At 52.1% G+C, this 17,124-nt stretch overlaps 1 protein-coding gene across 4 annotated transcripts in view; it reads left to right on the top strand.

Annotated features, from left to right (window-relative positions):
* Positions 1-263: 263 nt before the first annotated feature.
* The window catches only part of PCGF3 (polycomb group ring finger 3), a 55,082-nt gene continuing 38,221 nt past the window's right edge, over positions 264-17,124 (top strand). For 2 of the 4 annotated variants that reach the window (XM_064584072.1, XM_064584071.1), the window contains exon 1: positions 264-448. The gene's annotated coding sequence lies outside the window, so the exon portion shown is untranslated. The remainder of the gene's footprint in view (positions 449-17,124) is intronic. The other 2 variants (XM_064584070.1, XM_064584069.1) reach the window with 1 other exon arrangement.

Below are 17,124 nucleotides of genomic sequence, written 5' to 3' on the forward strand. Positions count from 1 at the left end.
CAGGACTCTCCCTCCCCGCAACCCCGGCGCAGCACCCGCCGACCACGCCCCCTCTGCCCACTGCCCCTCGGGCCACGCCCCCGCAGTCCCCTGCCTCGTCTGCGGGCCCCGCCCCTGGCACCCTCCCAGCTCCAGATCCCCCGGCCAAGCCCTGCCCGAACGCGCCTGCGCCTTCTGACCACGCCCCGCCCCGCCCTTCAGGCCCCGCCCCCGGGCCCCGCCCCCTCCCCGGCTGCGGGGTGGGAGCCGGGCCGCGCAACGCGCATGCTCCATGCGCGGCGCCCCCGACTCGGCGCTCGGCTCCGTTCGGGCATTTCCGCCTCTTTGTTTTAAACTCCGGACGGGTTTTTTTCTCCTGCTCTTGGGGGGGACCCGGAGGGAGCGGCGCCCCCCCCACTCCCGGCGCTGCCCCCGCGTGCGCCCTGCTCGCCCGCAGCCGAGACGGCAGGTCAGTGAGTCCGCGCCCCGCCTGGCCTGGCCCGCGGCGCCCGTTCCTCAGGCCGCGGCCTCGGCCGGTGTGCGGGCCCGGAAGGCTCGGGACCCCTGCCCGCGCCCCTGCGCCCCTCGTCGGCCCGGCCCGCGGAGTCCCCACACGGCTCGGCAGGCTCCGGGCGCCGGCCGGACCCACGGGGTCGGGACCCCGGGACAGGTCACGGGGAAGGGCCGGACCCCGGGACGGGTCATCGGGGAGGGACCAGGGAGGACCGGACCCCGGGACCGGCCAGCGGGGAAGGCCAGACCCTGAAACGGCTCGCGGAGGAGGGCTAGACCCCAGACCCACCAGACAGGGACCGGGAAGCGCCGGACCGACCCAGAGAGAGGTCACCGAGGAGTGTCCAACCCTGGGGTGGGTCGTCAAGAGGGTCCAACCCCAGCACGGGTCACCAAGGAGGACGGGACCCTGCGACTGGACAGGAGCCAGAGAGGGCTGCGCTCGAGACAGGTCCCTGAGGAGGGCCGGACCCAGGACCTGGCAGGACCCAGGGAGGGCCGAACAGCTGGGCTGGGTCCCTGAGGAGGGCCGGACCCAGGACCTGGCAGGACCCAGGGAGGGCCGAACAGCTGGGCTGGGTCCCTGAGGACGGCCAGGACACCAAGACTGGCTCCAAGGAGGGCTGGGGTCCTAGAACAGTCCTTGCCAGACCCTGAGACTGTCCCTTGTGAGTGGGAGGCCAGGGTGCCATGCGGAGGGTTCATCCCATGCGACAGACTCGGGATGATCAGGGCCCGGGGTGGGTCATTTGGGAGCATCTGGATGCTGGGGCAGGACCACGAAGAAGCCAGGCTTTCGGGGAGGGCCAGGACCCAGACAAGAGCTGGTCCCTCAGAAGGCCAGAACTCCTGAGCAAGTCGATGGGAATCACCCAGACCCCAAGAGTGGACTCTGAGGAATGCTGGAACCCCAAGCCAGCCCTCCAGCGGGTTGGACCCCTGAGGCAGGATCCAGAGGAGCCTTTAATATGTCCAGTCTGCTCAACTGGATCCACCTGCTGTGAAGGCTTGGGGGCATCAGGGATCCTGGTCACCTGAGCCCCACAGTGCAAATCCCTGTGAGGCCCTTGAGCACCCTGATGTTATGAGCACCTGGGCCAGCCCTACAGACCTTCTGACCTTCAGCAGATGCTGCCTGGCTGGGCCCTAGGGACACATGTGAGGCAGGGTTGGGACCATCCTCATGTCTCTGGGGGTTCGAGTGGAGCTCCTCGTCCACACTGGCTCCATGCCTCAGGCCAGCACTGTGCTCACTCCCCAGATCCCCTACCTTATTCTTCCAGCCCCTACTCCAGGCCTACTGTCTTTTGCCTTGGCCTTGTGGTCAGTGTTCATCACCTTCAACCACCCCTGCCCTCTTCTCTCTCCATGTGTGGGTGTGCCCTCCATCCTGAGACTGGAGGTGTTTTCAGTGTCCAGGAAGTTCCAGGAGGGGTGGGGTCCAACCAGGAGTATTGGAAGCCGAGGGAAGTGTTTTGGGGGCACTGGCCTGGGGCAGGAAAGTTGGAGCAGGCGAGCATACATATCAGGTGAGTGGATCAGGCACCTTCTCCACTCCCGGAAAGGAAAATATTAAAGGACCTAGCAATTGGGGGTCTTTGCTTCTCTGAAACCTTTGAATGAGACTCATCTAGAACCCGTGTTCTCCTTTAATTTGAAAGTGCTAATGAAAAAATAGGGTGTGTTATGTGCTGCTCTTTGATTGGGGAATGGCTCCAGAGTGTGTCCAGTAAGATCATGCTGGAGGAGTTTGAGAGAATGAAAAGCCCAAGAGGGCAAGGGCCTTGTCCAGCTCAGCTCCCAGACCTGGCTGCCTGGTGTGAGGCCAGCAGGCAGCACACAACTGTTAAATGAAGAAGTGAGTGCGTGAATGAATGAGTGAACAGCAGGAATACTTTTAGAAAGATCAACGTGTGTTAGGCTTGCAAACTTATCCAGAGATTGGGCAGTAGGACAAGATACAAATCTAAAACTCTGAGCTATATGGACTCCCAGGAGAGACACTTGAACTGGTCAGTTCAGTATTTCACTTTGTGCCACAACTTCATTGCTTGGTTACTTGGGAGAAAACCCGTTGAGATTTTCAGATTGACATTTCATAGGACCAAATCTTAACCAAATGGAGTCCCCACATAGTCCAGCTTAGGAACTTTTATTTGCCAAATGTAACCACACTTGGGACCTTTTTACTCAACACTTAGTTCTGATTTTTTCTTTTTTTGTGCTTTTGTTCCTTTTTTAAAACTTAATTTGTTTTGTGAAGTTTTGGAAAAGACTTGCCAAATTGGGCACTCAGGTTTGGTTAGGCTCTTTATTTTCCTATTCTTGGATTTTTAAAGGTGTGATAGTGCTGCATGGTTGCATTGTTTATATATTGCTGTCCAACAAATTACCCCAAAACTTAGTGCCTTAAAACATCAGTTATTATTTTACAGTGTCTGTGGGTCAGGAATCCAGGCACTGCTTAGCTGGATCCTCGCTCAGAGTCTCACAAGGCTGCCTTCAGAGTGCTGGCTGGAGCTGTGGTCTCATCTGAGGGTTTGACCGTGTGTCTGACTGTGCTTCCAGGCCCGCTCACTCAGCCCCTGGGGCTCTTCATCGGGCAAGTGAGGGGGAGCCAGTGATAGACCACGACAGCAAGCGAGAAGGCCACAGTCTTCATGACCTAATCTTGGCAGGGACATCCCATCCCTTTTGCCATGTTCTCTTTGTTAGAACCTAGTCACTGGGCCCAGCCCTCATTCGAGAGGAAGGGTGTGTGTACTGGGAGTGGGGGTGAGGGTCACTGTGGCCATCTTAACACCTGTCGTTTACCAGGTTTCAGCTAATACAGGGCCTGTACCTGAGAAATACCCTGTAAGTAAATTAGCAGAATTGTATATAGAGCAGTGTGTTAAGCATAAGGTTGCAACAATTCAGCTATCTCTTTAAATGTATAGGTTTCTCTGATATCAACATAATGACTAAAACCGCTGGAACTTAAACATGGGGGAAAATAAATTATAAATAGGGAAGATTCTTGGGAATTGCACTTGTAGCAAATCATAACCAACTCCCCCGCCAACCCTGCAAATTAAATTGAGTGCTGTAGAATTCTTTGATAGCTTCAAGTTCAGTGACTTCAGTGTTTCCAGAGCATCCTTTTATTCCTGCCCAAGATTTTGCTCCAGGAATTATAAACTGGCCTTTGTAAGAAGTTTTTCAGAGGTGAGATCCTGAGACGTTTTGGGTATTTGACCCTTGTAAGGAAGTCATGCTCCAGGATCCTGAATGTAAGGGCCTTAGTGCTCAGGGCTTGGGGCTCCCTGGTGTGCCTAGACTCCAGTACCATGCCTCTCTCTGGCACTCTGGGCTGGGGCTGTAGCATGGAGCTGTAAAGCATACCCATCCGGGGGGGGGGGGGGGGACTTGTCCCAGGAGCTCTCTGTGGAAGGAAGTGTCCCCTCCTGCTGCCCAATTCTCTCTGGACCTGCCAGGGTTCCACCCTGCTAGTGTGAGGCAGGGCCCTTTGCCAGTGATTGGAATGACTTATTTGAGTTGTTAGATTTGAATTATAAAGCAAGGTTTGTTTTGGTTTATACTGTTACTCTTTATTAAATGCCAGGATTTATTATTTCATTTGAAGCTATTTGCTTAGTGGTCGGAATCGAATTTGAAATTGAAAATTAATTTTACTATTGAAGTATGTTGAGGTTTGGGGACAGTTTCTTACTGCCCTTCTAATATTTGCCGTTAACAGTGCAAAAATGCTACCCAATTCATTGTCCTTCAAAAAACAGAACCATACTGTTCTACAAGTTGATAGTTTATCATTAAATTTTAAGAAGTAAGACCTCTAAAAATAATAAGACTATCTTTTCTGATCTGCCATGTTCCTCCCTACAGAACTGAATTCTCTGAAGGCCAAATGACAACAATAATGAAACACTTAACACATAATGAGAGGGTTAAGGTGTGATCCTTGCTTAGACGCATTTTTCAGAATTGTCTATTAAATTAAGCAAAACGCATTGAGAAGAAATAAAACTCGCTAGAAAATACAGTCCTTAAAAACTGATTGTTGGGTTGATTGCTTTTTTGAAGAGAACTGCTAATATTTAGGTGAATTTGGAGAGTGGAAGTTAATTGGATTATTTTGCAAATGAATCAGTATTCTCTGGACTTTGCTGCAATAACAGCAAATTCCAGATGTTTAGCAAGAAATATGCAAACAGTAGAAAGCTGTCTGCATTCCTCTTTGAAACCCCTGCTAACTGGATTTTATGGAGGCAGAAAGTGTGGTGATGCTCAGCAGGGCCTGGCCGGTGTTGGATGCTCAGCAAAAAACTAAAAACTGATCTTTATTCACACCTTGTGTAGCCCTGTCCTGGAGGTACTGTGTATCAACTTGTCTGGTTCTTAAAGCCACCCCAGGTCTGCCCTCTGATCACCCCTGTGTGCCTGGGAGGAAACAGACACAGGCCACAGCTGGGACTTGAGGAGCCGAGAAGGGTCAGCCTTCCCCATTTTTATTTCAGAAAATAACACAATGGAGAAAAACAAAGAATTCTGTACCCCCACCCCGATCTAGCAATTATGTGCTAATTATATGCTAAAACATACTTGCTTTACCTCTTTTTTCTAAATACATATTTATTGTTATTGAATCATCTGAAAGTAGCTACAAACAATCTACCAAGTTCCTTAAATAATTCAAGAGCACACAAGTCACAGGATTAGGATGGTCTCCACACATCCGCAATGTCATTATCACACCTGAGAAATGGGCACTTGGTTCACATACCAGCTAATAATTTCCTGTTCATTTTCAAATCTCTCCACTTGTCTCAAGAATGTCTTCTATGGCATTTTTCCCTTAACCAGATCCAGGCAGGTTCTGGGCATGGCACAGGGGGTCATGCCCCTCCTGAACCAGACACACCTGGGTTCCCAGAGTGGCACTGGGGGTCATGTCCTTTCTGAACCAGACACAGGTGGGTTCCCTCTGTGGCACTGGGGACCATGCCCCTCCTGAACCAGGCACACCTGGGTTCTCAGAGTGCACTGGGGGTCATGCCGCCTCCTGAACCAGGCACACCTGCATTCCCAGACTGGCCCTGGAGGTCATGGCCCCTTAGTGTCTTTTTAGGTTCCCCCCTTGCCCTCCGCAGGGTTGACTTTTCTAGGTGACGTGTCACACCTGGATTTTTCTGATTCTTCACTTACGGTGTTGTCCACCTTTGTTGTCCCTGTGTACTCTATAAACTGAAGGAATGAGAGAGAGGCAGAGTCAGGCTTGAGATTTGGGAGATCCCTTCGTAGGAGCCAGTGAGGGCTTCATGTCGCGCCATCGGGGACACACGGTCAGGTTGTGGTGGTACTTGGGTCAGCCCCGCTGGCTGCACTTCTGGTGCCGCAGTTCCCAGTGTCCTCCCAGGGGGCAAGTCAGTCGGGCCCTCCCTGTTCTGTTTCTGATGGGGAGGCATCCTCCGGCCATTTCATCCTTCCTCACAGGCACATGGGCGAGCCCTACTCATCAGTTTTGATGCTTTTGGCAGAAGGTTCAGTGGGTGGAAGGGTTTGAAATCGTTAATGGAAATAGGACTTTTGCTGACAAATAACATTTATTTTCCATAAAGTAAGTGCCTTTCTTACTGTAGAGACAGGAATGGCTAGAGGCATTTCGTTTTCCCCAGCCTTTCGTTGAAGGCAGCCTCTTGAAAAAGATGGACATCAGAAATCACAAGAGGGGTGTCTTACCCGTCACAACAGAATGTCATGGATGGAGTGGTTTAAGCAGCAGGCATTTATTTCTCGCTGTCCTGGGGACTGAAGTCCAAGAACAGGGTGCTAGTTGTGGTTCGTGGTGCGGACCGGCTGCCTCCTGGCTGTGGAAGCCCTCTGCGGGCTCTTCTTGCAAGGACACTAATCTCATCTGGGCCCACCCTTACACATCTAACCCTCTCGCCCCCAGAGGCTCCATCTTTGGAGATGGCTTAGGGCTCCCACACAGGAATTTGAGGTAGGCACAGTTCAGTCCAGACAAAGAGGCTGTAGCTTCTGCCCCTTGTTTATTAACCTGTTCCTTGTCTCCAGAATTGGGAGAATAGTTGCCTAATGAAAATGGTCCCAGGGCTGGTGGTCACTCTATTTTACATGCTTGGGAAACTGGCCCTTTCTTCTGCTATTAACTCCATTTCTTTAAATACCATTACATTAATTTTCTAATGCTGCATAACAACTTGCCACAAAATTAGTGGCTTAAAGGACACCGACTTATAGTCCCAGTTCCGTGGGTTGGAAGTCTAGCACAGTGTGGCTGCTCTTCCTGCTCAGGGCCTCAGAGGCTGAAATCAGCGTGCTGGGCTGAGGCTCTTGTCTGGGACTTGAGTCATCTTCTGAGCTCACTAGCCCATCTTCGGTGGTTGCTGGATTGGGGCCCTGCTTTGTTGCTGGCTGTCCGTTGGGGGTGCCCTCAGCTCCTAGAGGCCCCACAGTTCTTGTCCCAGGATGGTGGGTACTTGACAGCAGGTTGTTTTCTGCCAGGCCGGTAGGACTCACCCCTCTGACCTGCTCTTCTGCTACCAGCTGGAGAACACTCTGCTTTGAAAGACCATGTTATTTGGCTTGCCCTGTTTTAAGGTCAGCTGATTTGGGACCGTAATTACATCCTCAGAAATGCCTTTGCAGCAGTACCTAGGCTAATAAGGTGGGAGATACGTGTATGCCAGAGTCTCGTGGCCATCTCAGGATTCTGCCTGCCACAGTCCTGGCACCCCAGAATTCGTATCCTCCCAAATGCCAAATACACCTCTCCCTCTCCTGAGGTTCCCCAGGGTCTCGTCCCACTGTAGCACCAGCTCAAAGTCCCAGACCTTGCCTGAACCACAGAGCTCTGGAGTCTCCTCCCCTGGATCATCCGCTTGGTGCAATCCACTGGGTGCTGGTCCTGGACACTTGTGAACCAAGTGAGACAGATTGCCTTCTCAGGGCACCCCTCACAGCAGGACAGGTATAGGTTTACCAGTTGAGAATGGGGAAGTGGACGTAGCAGGGAGTCACAGGCCCAACGCAGTTCTGAAACCCAGTGGGGATCCCCAGTCGGGATTCTTTTTTTTTTTTTAAGATTTATTTATTTATTTATTTGAAAGTGAGAATGAGAGAGAGAGAGTGTACGTGAGAGGGGGGAGGGTCAGAGGGAGAAGCAGACTCCCCGCCGAGCCCGATGCGGGACTCGATCCCGGGACTCCAGGATCATGACCTGAGCCAAAGGCAGTCGCTCAACCAACTGAGCCACCCAGGCGCCCCCCAGTCGGGATTCTTGATTGGGTTTTAAGCTCAGGGTGAGCCCGCTGGTTATCTGCTTTGCCCTCTGGGCTCTTGTTTCTACCCTGAGTCAGCCTTTTTCATGAAGGGGGGTGCATGTCTGTAGCTGACAGCCTCATCAGCTGGCCCCTGCTGGAAGAATCCTGGGGTCCAACAGCCCCTTTTCACGGCATGTTTTTCATCTTCTCCAGGGGTTGGATCTGGGAGTTAAAATGGGTGTGATTATGTAATGATCTATTATACAGTTGAGTTCTAATCTCACCTTCCCTTTTTCCTGACATTGTCTGACATTACTGTCTCCTGTTCCAAACTCTCAAGGATCGTGTCTGAGTCCGTGCCCTCCTTGGCCCTCTGTCCTCGTCCCCCTGTCCTGTGTGGATGCCTCGTCCTCCAGGCCAGCCGGCCGCAAAGTGGTCCTATTGCGCTTCGGGGGTCCCTTGCCCCGCCTGCTGCTCTGGCCCTTCCCTCCAGGTCCAAGGTCAGACGTCCCTGCGCACCGCTCTCCTCTGGCCGCTGGCTAAAGCAGCCCCTCCACCCGCTTGCTCTGCTTCGCTGCCTCATCTGCTTTCTTCATGGTGCTCATCACTCTTTGCTGATGAGTTTGGCATGTCTCGTCAGCAGCTGGAACTGGAGCTCCCTGAGCGCAAGGCCGTGATAACTTGTGAGCACACTGGTCTCCATAGGCATGCCTGGGACGAGTATTTGAGCACCTTCCCTGAGACGCCTGAAAACGCCCTGGCTTCCAGCCATACTTGACGAATAGTTTGGCTGGTGTAGAATTCCACATTAAAGTCTCTTTTCCTCAGAACTTTGAAAGAATTGCCGCTTTTACTGGTAGGATTCACTGCTGCTGATGAAAAGTCCGGTGCTATCTGACTCCCACCCCATTGTGAACTCCTTTCCCCCCAGAACCTGTAGGACCCTTTCTTGTACCCTTGATGTCTTCAGATTCCAGGACTTGGTTAGACATGTGCATCTTCACTCACTGTGCCAGGCACTCAGGCCTTTGTGGCCTGATGGTTCTTCCAGCTGGGGAAATACTTGAATAATTTTTTCCCAATCATGAAATATTGCCTACAAATGAGCATAGAGAAAGATACTAATGAACACCTGTGTACTCATTACCCAGCTTAAGAAATAAAATATTAAAGTGTATTTGAAAGCTCCTTATCTCAGTTTTCTGTTTTTTCTAAAACACCTGTTGTTTGGATGTTGGATCTTTTCTATTTCCTATCTTGATCTACTCTTTGAGAAGATTTTCTCAACTTTATCATATAACCCTTTTAGTGCATTTTTAATACTTCCAGTCACGTGGCTGGCCTTGTAGGATAGGGAGATGGGTAGTAACAAAATAAATAGGTAGATTATAAATCCAAGGGTAATATCTTAGATCTGTGCTGTGTGCGCATGAGTGTATGCAGGGCATGTAATTGTCCACAAGATGGTCCCTAAAGGTGTTGCTGGGGAGATGACATTTGAGGAGAGGCTTGGTGGGGGTGAGGTAGGTCCCATGTATCCGCATGAGAGAGAATGTCCCAGCTATAGTAGGTGCAAGCGCCACGAGGTGGGAGAACACCTAGGGTGTTCTAGAACTAGCAGGGAGTCCACCACGGCCAGAGTGGAGTGAGAGAGCTGGCTTGGGGCCTCAGTGGCCACTGGAAGGCTTTGGCTTTCCCTGAGCCTTTGGAGAGGTTCATGCCACGGAGCCACCCGCTCAGACTCGTGTTTTCACGGGATTCCCAGGAGCTGTGTCGGGGGTGTGTAGCCCGGTGCACCTGAACAGCACAGTCAAGTGGGGTAGGTGTGAGGGCCATGGCTGCCCCCATCTCTTGTACGTGGGTGCGAGGTGAGCGAGAAGCCGCAGGTGGGGTGAGCTGGCGTTGGCAGGAAATCCAGATTATGCTTGGCGATGCCGGCCTTCCAAGTGGAGCACAGGTAGTTGAGGTCTGAATTTGGGGTCGGGGCTCCTGAGCTGCATAAACGTGGAGGTGGGAGGCCAGTGGGACGTGGCAGGAAGTGAAGGGGCTGGGCCACAGGGATGGGTGCCTGGGAGCCTTTCAGGCTGATGAAGGTGGACGTCTCTGATGTGGGTGGGCCTCAGTGCTGCTCAGGACATGTGCCTGGGAGCCCGCCCTGGAGACTGTACCTCAGGTCACTAAGTTACACCCAGATGTATATAAACCCTTCATTTAAGAAGTAAAAATTGGGAGTAAACGCAGCAATGGACATGGGCATCAGTCTGCTATATCAGTGAGTTGGTAGTCACTCATTTAACACGTTAGGCATCCTACTGCGTGCTCCTCAGAACACCCAGGGATGCAGGGAGAATAGCTGTGGGTGGTGGCCCGTGGCGTCCCTGAGTGGGGAGGCGAGGACAAGGCCTGGGGAGGTAGCCCTTTGCAGCTTTCTGCAGGGCTGAGACTATGGTGACCTGGGGGTGGGCGTGGGGGCAGCAGGGGTGCAGCCGGGCCCATGGGCTGGGGTGGGGGTGGGGTGTCAGGTCCAAGTTAGGGGAGAAGGTGGAGCAGGGACTTCACTGTCCTTTTGAGAGTCTAAATTCAAAGCACTTTTTATGTTATCTCATTATTTTTTTAAAAAAGCTTTTGTGGCAGTATGTAGCCACATAGAAATACATTTAAAGTTTCCCTTTTTCTCGTCATCTTGACCTGATTTCAGTGTCCCAGCAAGGAACATTCATGATATGCTTCTGTTCATCTTGAGATGTCGATGAATTCTGGGTGTTTGGCCTGCATGCGGAGCCCTGGCAGAGCCGTCCTTTCTTCCAGGCCTGAGGACCTCGTGTGGCCGTCAGAGTGCGTGAGCCTGACGACTACCTGTTGAGCCCTGCCGTGTGCCAGGCCCCACGGGGGAGCAGGACCACACAGGGAACGGGTCAGTGGGTGCCATGGGGAGACTAGTGAGGAGCCGGGGCTCTGGGAGGCAGGGTCATGGGGTCAGGTAGGCCGTAGAGAAGAGGCTACAGTGGAACAGACAACAAAAAGTAGGGTTCTGTCTTAAGCACCTGTCGCGTGCTGACGCGGGTCCTGCGGTTGGGGGGAGAGAGAGAGGCCCATCAGATGGAGCAGCAGGTGCGGATCCAAGATCATAACAGACTGGTTTGGGAGGACAGGGCATTGGGCATGGAGCAGAGTTCAGTTTGGTGATTTTCATGTGGAAATAGGAATTGGTCTTCTCGAGTACTTGGGTGAAGACAGAAATCTCTCTGGTTGATTGGGCAGCTCAGGGGTGAGTGCTCAGTTAGACATGATGGCCAGCAGTGAGGATGCAGCCTCAGCCCTCCTGTGGGGGTTCACAGTGCCATGGGGGAGCAGGCTGGGCACCGCACCCTGAAGATGCTGACAGTGTGAGGGACGGGACAGAGGCCGGCATTAGACCTGGGGATGCGGTAGCCTGACCAGGGGGCTCAGGGAGCCAGCCTGCTGCCCTGAGGATGGAGGGCCAGGCTGGTGGGGAATGGTGCAAAGACAGCTCAGAGGTAGGCGAGGCCAAGGGGCACGGAGCTAGCATGTGCCCTGACATGGACAGACACTGATCATGGATGGAACCCTGACGTGGACAGGGCTGATGGGGCTGGAGCATGGCAGGAGGGCATGGCTCATCAGGAGTCTGGATCCTTTCAAGGGTTTCATGCGGGAAGGACATGTCTGATTTGCTTTTCTACGTGTTGCTCAGACTTGTCCACGAGATTGAATCAGTGGTGAGAGTGGACATAGGGAGGCCTGTCCTGGGTGCATCTGCCATCCAGATGGGAGCCATGGTGTGTGCAGGGGATGGCCGTGGGCACAGAAGGCTGACAGAGGGCATGGTGTTCAGGGCAGAAGGGGCAGGACTGGGGTGAGGGTGGTGTCAGGAGGGAGGAGAGGAAAGCATGCCCCCCACAGGGCAGCTGGTGCTTGGACATGGCGGGGATGGTGGGGGGAGAGCAGGTTGACAGTTTCTTAAAAAGTTGTCAAGCAGCCACATGTGGTCTGCTGGTTGGCATTTACTCCAGAGCATCTGTCCACACGGAAGATGTGGCCATGAGTTCCTAACAGCCCCACACGAAACAGCCCAGATACCCATCGACTGGTGAGCGGGCCAACAACATTGCAGTGGACGCTGCTCAGAGCGAGAATGAGCTGTTGGTGCCCCAACATGAGTGAGCCTCAAAACAGGATGAGTGAGAGGAGCCGCAAACACAGCACCCAGAACACGCCACCCCAGTGCAGTTACCGGGTGGATCGGGGGTCTCTGGGGAGAGGGGCCGTATCTCCACTGTGGTGGTCCTCTCCCAGGCGAATGTCAAAACTGAGTTGTCTCTTTAAAATACGTGCAGTTTATGTTTTGACAAATATTTCTCAGTAAAGCTGTTTGATAAAGGTTATGGGGCATTATGATCAACTCTGTGCTGGTGATTTTGATGAAGATTTTCCTAGAAACATACCACTTAGCAAAACTAATTAAAAAGTAAGTGGAAAACTTGAAGGTTCTTGTAGGAATTGGTTAACGGGAAGAAGCACAACCCCTGGGTGTGGATTTGCGTGAGGAGGCGGGTGCAGGTTCTCCTGGGGGGTCCCCGGGCAGGCGGGCCTGAGGAGGGTCCAGGCTGGCCCTGGAACTGAGGGGAGGGAAGTTGGCTCTGGCCCTGAGGGGGGTGCTCCCAGGAGGGGCCCACTGGTGGGGGGCTGCCCCCAAGCACTGCGTCTCTGGGTCAGGGGGCACAGCTGCAGCTGTGACCCGGGAGCCTGATGTGCGAAGACACCGGCGTAGTTTATGCCTTATAAAAGCCCTATTGCATTGCATCATATGTAGTCTGAGGATGGCTTTCTAGTAAAAATTAGGATATATGTGTTTGTTCAAAGTATTTGAGGATATGCCCACAGAGGGAAACCCACCATTGCGTTAAGCACAGCAGTTAGTTCGGGGTGCCTAGGATTGTAGGGTGTTTTCCTTAGTGTTATTCTTTACTTTCCAAATCATGTTGAATAAAGGTGCATATTACTTCCACCCTGCAAAACAAACCCGGTGTATTTACCTAAAGGACAGTCACGGTGATGGAGGTGCAACGCGGTGATGGAGGGGTGGGGAAGCAGCCGCTGAAGGGCACTCGCAGGAGTTGGGGGGGGCGTGACCCAGACGGTGCGGTGTGCGGTGTGCCGCGGAGGGGCCCGGGTAGAGGCACCGGTGAACAGCTGTTGGCGGTGGAGGCCAGCTGGAGGGGTGGCCCACGGTGAGTGGACGGGGAGGCTGGGCCTCTTCACCCAGGATGACTGCCTGTGGGCCTGGGCTGGCCTGAAAGTTGTGGTGGAGAGACACGCCACCCATGCCCTTCTGGAAGGCTCGGCACCTGCGCGGAGCGCGTGATAGAACCAGCCTGCGTGAGACAGAACCAGGGCCAGAGCCACGGCAGGGAGCCACGTGGAAGGGATTCGGGAGTCAGATGTGGAGGGTGCCAGGGGTCTGGGAGGTGGGTTATCTTGGTAATGTCCTTGTCACTGGGGTCTTGAGAGCAGTCTCGCGGAGTTGGGGGCTGGCAGACGCAAGGGAGAAGGTGTTCACCAGCGTGGTGGACCTGTAGCAGACCCTCGTGGGGATTTTAGCTTGCATTTCTGGTTATGAAGCTGAATGTTTAAAAATATGCTTATTTGGATTTTCTCTTTTGTGAAGTGAAACTCCTCCATCCCAAGCAGGGACTGACATTCAAGCTTAGTTTACGGAGCAGCCTTGTGGAGCCTTGGCTGGACTGTAGTCTCAGGTGTGGGGTGTTCTCTGCCACTGTGGCTGTTTCCACTCTTGGGTCCTTTGATTATCTGATGCACTTATTTTTAACGAAGTTGATTTTATTAGTCATTCCCTTTGTGGTTAGTGCTTTTTGATTCTGCTTTGTTATCTTTTCCTCACCTGAGGTCAGGAAGATGTTCTCCCTAGTATCTTCCAAAGGTTTAAAATTGTATTTTCACATTTGGTCTTCATCCACCTGGAATTGATTATTTGGGGATGAGGGTGGGGGAGACGCCTGGTATAAAATGGGAGTTTGTTTTTGTTTTGTTTTTCCAATTTCACCACCAGGAATGATGTTTGTTGTAGTTTTTTTAAATTTTAAAATGCACTTTTAACAGAGGTACAGTCTACCCACGCTAAAGCTCACCGCAGCTTTCTGGTGTGGTTGGTGTCTTTTGGTGCATCTGTCCCACACCCCAGTCCTGACCCAGAACCCTGCCATCTCCTCAGACTTCCGGCCACCAGTCCCTGCCACTGGCCGGCCCACAGGCACCCAGATCTGCCTTTTCTAGAACTGTGTGTCCGGTGGGACATGCACTGCGAGGTCCTTGTGTCTGGCTTCTTTCCTGCAGCACAGAGTTCTGTCCTTTGTTCATTTTGGTTGCTGAGCAGTACCCGCTGAGTGGATGGACCACTTTCTGTTCCCCACCACCCGTTGACGGACACTGTGGCTCTTTCCATTGTGGGACTATTATGTGGGACTATTATGAAGAAAGCTGCCTTGAACATTCAGGCATAAACCTTTGAGTGCATATTTGTGTTTGTGTCTTATTTATTTATTTATTTTTAGGGTGGGGGAAGGGCAGAGGGAGAGAGAATCTTAAGCAGGCTCCATGCCCAGCGTGGAGCCCGGCACGGGGCTCGATCTCACGACACTGAGATCATGACCTGAGCCGATATCAAGAGTCAGACACTTAACTGACGGAGCCACCCAGGCGCCCCTGTGTTTCTTTTAAACAGAGAACTTTTATTAGCTTCTAAATTTGCTAAGAGTTTTTTAAATGGATAATGAGTGGATAATGAATTTTATCAAATGATTTCTGTGCATCTTTGGGAAGATCTTCTCATTTTTCTCCTTTTGTCTTTTGTCAAATTACTTTTTTCCCTCATAGTAAGCCCCCTTGCATAGTAAGGATAAAGCTAGTTTGTCAAGCATGACCCTCCTGCTCAGACACTCCTGGGTCAGGTGACTCCGTGTGCTTGCAATTTTAACACCGATGGCCACCAGTGAGTTCAGTCTGTGATTTTCCTTCAGTTCTGATCTGATGTGTGTGCATGTTACCTCCATAAAATGAGTTGGAAAATACTGTCTTTGTGATTGTCTGAGTGGATTTGTTTGAGGAGGTTTGTTTGGGTTCCTTGAACACTTGGTAGAACCGCCCTTGAGATGGTAGGCCTGGGGTGTTCCTGACGACTGAGTCCACTTCCTTAATAGTTACAGAACTTCTGGGTTTTTTCTGCTTGCCTCAATTGTGGTGAGTTATTTTTCTGGGAATTTATCAATTTTTTAAAAAATTTTTTTATTGTTATGTTAATCCCCATACATTACATCATTAGTTTTAGATGTGGTGTTCCATGATTCATTGTTGTGCCTAACACCCAGTGCTCCATGCAGAATGTGCCCTCCTCAATACCCACCACCAGGCTAACCCATCCTCCCACCCCCCTCCACTCTAGAACCCTGTTTGTTTTCCAGAGTCCATCGTCTCTTATGGTTCGTCTACCCCTCCAATTTCCCCCCCTTCATTCTTCCCCTCCCGCTGCCTTCTTCTTCTTCTTTTTTTTTTCTTAACATATATTGCATTATTTGTTTCAGAGGTACAGATCTGAGATTCAACAGTCTTGTACAATTCACAGCGCGGAATTTATCAATTTCATATAAATTTTCAACTTTGTCAGCATAAAGTTCTTCATAATTCATACCAATAGCATAGTTCTATTATTGCTCGAATGTAACTTTCTCAAAGAGAGACTCATTGACCCCCTTCCCCCCCACCAGTGCCCTGACTCCCCTTCTCTGCTCCTATTGATAGCATTTATCACCTTTTAACATACTAAGTAATTTACCCATGTGTAGCATTTATTATTTATTGTCTGTCTTTCTCCAGTAGGATGTAGGCTCTAGGGAGCCTTTTTTTGTGTCTTTTTTGTTCACTGAGGTCTAGTGTTCTAGCCACAATACAACTTAAATAACTGAAAAGTTCCTCATTCACAGTAGCCAGATCTCAAGGGCTCACCAGCCACCCTATTGGGCAGAGGGGATTCTTGGAGTCCCATCATCCCAGAGCATTCTGGCCAGCCCTGGTCTAGAACTAGGTCCCGTCTTTCCTCGTCTTGCTTCTCTTGTCAGTGCCTTAGACACACCTGGTAGTCTTCCTAACCAGCCAAGTAACTCTCTTCCTCCTTCCCTCCCTCCCTGTCTTCCTTTTTCTGTAGAAGTTAATTGAGCTTCAAAGATTAATTAATAATGCAGTGTGGAAAGCTTGAAGAGTAAAAATGACATAAACTGGATATAACGTGAACATGATTTAAGTATTACTAGACCCACCGTTCCAAGGTTGTACTTAACCACTATCGTTAAGCCACCAGGGCCCTGGTGCTTTCTCAGGTGTGTCCCTGCTTCAGAAGGGAGCAGGGACAGCACCTCCAGCCCTGCCTGTCCACCTTCCCACCTGGAGGGTGGGGAGACCTCAGGGCTTCCCACAGAGGAGGGAGAGTGTGGGCAGGCAGGAGGGAAGGGTCCATGGAGGTTCTGGAGGCGTCTCAGACTGAGCCCCCACATGGCACCGTGGCCACCAGCCTGACCACCCTGGGGCCTGCAGGCTGGGGTGCAGACCACCCCCACCCCCCTGGAGCTTTGAGAGCAACCTGTTGGCTCCCTGTCACCCACAGTGGGAGCCCAGGTCTTCCCGGAGGCCTCACAATCACCCTCTCCCCTCAGCTGTGTTCACCAGGCTCCATTCAGTGAGGCCCCTCACACGGCCCTCCCTGAGCCCTGACCCTGGCCCTGTGCTGGTTGGTGTCTGTGCCCGTCTCCCCCTAGAACTCCGTGACCCCTGCCGTGGCCTGGAACCCAGCTTGGAGCCTGCGTGCTCGCCTTACAGGATGTGAGGAGGGATGTCAGGGTGCAAAAAACACAGAAATCACAGCAATTAAATACTACTATTCCCTGTCCCTCCCCGAGGTCCCAGCCTCCCATCAGGTCACCCCTGAGATTTGCCCCCTCCTCTGGAGCTGTGATGGAGCCCCCTGCCCCCACACCTCCCATAGGGCCTCCCAGCCCAGCAGCCCTTGGGCCTTGGTGACACCGGCGCTTGCGGGCAGGTGTGGGGTGCGGAGGCTACAGGACTGCCACTGAGATCTGTCCACGTCTCTGCGGTCGGTTCTGGTTCTTCACTAATGTCATTTTTTTTTTTTTTGATTTTTTAAATTTATTTACTTGACAGAGAGAGACATAGCGAGAGAGGGAACACAAGCAGGGGGAGCGGGAGAGGGAGAAGCAGGCTTCCCGCGGAGCAGGGAGCCCGATGTGGGGCTCGATCCCAG

Source organism: Mirounga angustirostris, unplaced genomic scaffold (genome assembly GCF_029215605.1).
Source record: "Mirounga angustirostris isolate CCGP_5_RB_7025 unplaced genomic scaffold, mMirAng1.0.hap1 SCAF_2, whole genome shotgun sequence".
Taxonomy (NCBI): Eukaryota; Metazoa; Chordata; class Mammalia; order Carnivora; family Phocidae; genus Mirounga; species Mirounga angustirostris.